Genomic DNA, 3,276 nt, shown 5'->3' with positions numbered 1-3,276 from the left:
CTACCTTTACCTGTGTTAATGCTTCCACTAAACTAACCTCTATCATAACTAACCCTTACTATATTTATTAAAAACCCTCAATCATAAAAAAATCTATTTAAACTAACACTATTGTTAATAAAGTCGTTTCAATTAAACAGTACAGCTTAGGAGGAAATCATCTCCATAATAACCCACAGGTAAAAATGCCCAGGAGAATGGGATATTTCCATGAGAAAAATCACACTACATTAAGGGCAGCAGGGATCTCCCTACACCCTTTCACACCATGCCAGGAAATGGCATTGGCAAGCAAGAGACACTCTGGGGTCCGGGGTCTCAGGGCCTTGCCTATCTGAGATTCACCCATCAGGATTTTATTTCCTGGTGGGCCGATCCCCTCAAGTCAACTGCCATCTGCTGCTCCTCTGACATGGCCACCGGCAATAAGGTAAGATCTATTTTGACTCCTTAGCCTAGAGTTACCTGTTTACTTATTTAGGACAGAGTTTCACTATGTAGCTAGCCCTGGCTATGCTGGAAATCATTATGTAGACCAGGCTGGCCTTAAACTCACAGAGATCTACCTACTTCTGCTTCCTGAGGGCTGAAATTAAAGGTGTGTGCATACTGTGCCTGGCATGCAGGCATATTAATAATTAAAATTATATACTTTCTGAGAATTGCATCAAAATAACATCCAGGATTACTACACAGTGATTAAAAAAAAATATGTACAAAGATGACTTAAAGAAACTAGACTGGGAAACCCTGTCTCAAAGAACAAAGCAAACAAACAAACTAGATTGGGAATGTGGTTCAGTAAGCACAGAGCTCGCCTACGAGTCATGAAGCCCAAGGTTCAATCCTTGACACCACAGAAACAGACCTATAACTCCAGCACCCGAGATGGAGGCAGGAGGGTCAGGAGTTCAAGGCCACACAGCAAGTTCAAGGGCAGCCTGAACTGCAGGGGACCTGGTTTCAAGGGAGATATGAAGGCGAAGAGCAAACATACTTTTGAGATGCTAGTCAGAAGACTGCCCACCTCATAGGGACGGCCATGAGAGTTCGGGAACGCCCTCCCTAGGTCTTGCTGCAAGGGGCCATATATGACCTGCCTGGGCTGGTGGAAATGAAGCCCATCTCATCTTCATAGCAATGTCTCCTGTTTAAAATCTTCAAAAGCTCCCTAGGCAAGGGCCGGAGAGATGCCTCAGAGGTTAAGAGCACTGGCTGTTCCAGACAGCAGCTCATGACCAGTGCAGCTCCAGGAGATCCGACATCCTCTTCTGGTCTCCAGTGAGCACCTCCTGCATGCACTTGAGCATACACGCACTCAAGTGTACACACTCAACTGTATACACACACACACACACACACACACATACACACACGTATTAATTACAAAATGAAACATAACTGAGACAGAGAAACTTGGTGAACACATTAACCAAAAGGTCACTATCCATTTCATCACTGGTGGGATGAACCCACGATGTATGCCTTAAGATATGGCACACAAAGACAGATGAAGTATCCACCCATGTTTCTAAGGCTATAATAAAAAAAAATCCAAGAGAGTCAGGCGTGTTTAATTCATGGTCTGGAGGCTACTGGTCTGGCCTGTGGTGGAGGCCACCTTGGTTACATAATAACAGGACAAATGGCATCAGGGCAGGAAGCCATAGGGACAGGGAGAGACTTACAAGAACTCTTTACTTGCAATACACACTAATTCCTCTAGGGGGCAGTGGCTCTACCTAACACACACTGAAAACAAGCTCTGGGGACTCGGGCAAACCAAACATAACCCACAGTGGACACACAAATCACTTCTGCAACCCACACAGACGCACTCGATGTCAATTCAGTAATCAGAGGAAAACATAAGTTCACTAACATTAGTCGTGGAAAAATCAAAGACCACAGGTTACATTGTGCTGTGCAGAGGTGAAAATAAAAACAAAAACAAAACAAAGCAAAACTTCAGGGCTAGTGGGCCAAGGCTGATGTACTGAAGCCGTATTAAGAAAACCTTCCTGAGAGCGAGTGAGAGGAGAGAATGGGGGAGAAGGATAAGGACGGAGATGCCGAAGGCCAGGCAGCCACCAGCCAGACATGGACTAGGACACACAGAATGAAAGAAAGAAAGGCAATACAGAAGTTGCAAGAATGCATCCTAAACATGCCATCCGTCAGAAAATGAAGCAGCTTCTTGAGAATGAGTGGGGGGGGGGGGTTGGGGGTTGATGCTGGGGCAGCGGAAGTTCAAACTGAGACAACATGGGCAAATCCAGGGGGGAGGGGCCGGGGCAGGGGAGGGGCCGGAAAAAAAAGAAGAAAAACAATGAGCAAATCCGACAAAGCCCGTGGTGGGTGTAGTTAGGTGTATGGATGTTACATTGCGGAGTATGGACCTTGAAAAGATTCCTGCCTTACTGGACAAAGTTCAACATCAGTTTGAAACCTGGATGTTCAAACCCAACAAAGGGAAGAGACGGTGAGTAGGACTACGATGAGTAGGACTACAGCCCTAACAGCACCACAGAACCAAGCCGATAAGCTGCTGCAGAAAATGGCAGATGAAGCTGGCCTTGGTCTCAATACGGAGCTTCCACAGGGTCAGAAAGGGTCTGTTGGTGCAAGCGTTGCTTCTACAGAGCAGGATGAACTGTCGCAGAGGCTCGCTCGTCCTTGCGATCAAGGGTCACTTAAATAACGGGTGCGTTTCCTCCTCGTGTCTGAAGCATCCTTTGTGTGTTTATATATAAAGTAGCACTTAGTTAGGAAAACACCATACATGCAGAATGTTTGAATATTATTTATATATGTTTTTTTTTTTTTTTGCCTTGTGTATTTTGCAGTGCATTAAGAAATTCCAGGGAATTTCTACATTGGCAGATCTTATAGTTCTTTATATTATGTGTAAAGGTGAATGAACGTATTTTTGTAGATGTCTGACAAAGTTAGCATTAGTATAGTATACATTTCCCTCAAATATTAGAGCAAATATCTAGCACCAAAGTACTACTAAGTAAAGTAATTTTGTCAGAATAAAGGCTTTGTTTTTCTTAATTGAAAGGAATTTTAAAAATAAAATAAATCTTCCTGGCTGGGTGGTGGTGGCACACTCCTTTAATCCCATCACTCAGGAGGCAGAGTCAGGCAGATCTCTGTGAGTTCAAGGCCAGCCTGGTCTACTGATTTGAGTTCCAGAACAGTGAGGGCTACACAGAGAAACCTTGTCTAGAAGAAGGGAAAAAAAAGTTTTATTACATTTTATTTATTTGTGGT

General features: G+C 44.1%; 1 pseudogene; it reads left to right on the top strand.

Annotated features, from left to right (window-relative positions):
• Positions 1–268: 268 nt before the first annotated feature.
• Positions 269–2,701, top strand: LOC127213095 (charged multivesicular body protein 1b-2-like; annotated as a pseudogene).
• The last annotated feature ends 575 nt before the right edge of the window (positions 2,702–3,276 follow it).

Source organism: Phodopus roborovskii, unplaced genomic scaffold (genome assembly GCF_943737965.1).
Source record: "Phodopus roborovskii unplaced genomic scaffold, PHOROB, whole genome shotgun sequence".
Classification (NCBI taxonomy): Eukaryota; Metazoa; Chordata; class Mammalia; order Rodentia; family Cricetidae; genus Phodopus; species Phodopus roborovskii.
Note: the sequence above shows the minus strand (reverse complement) of the source record. Positions and strands in the feature narration are given on the sequence as shown.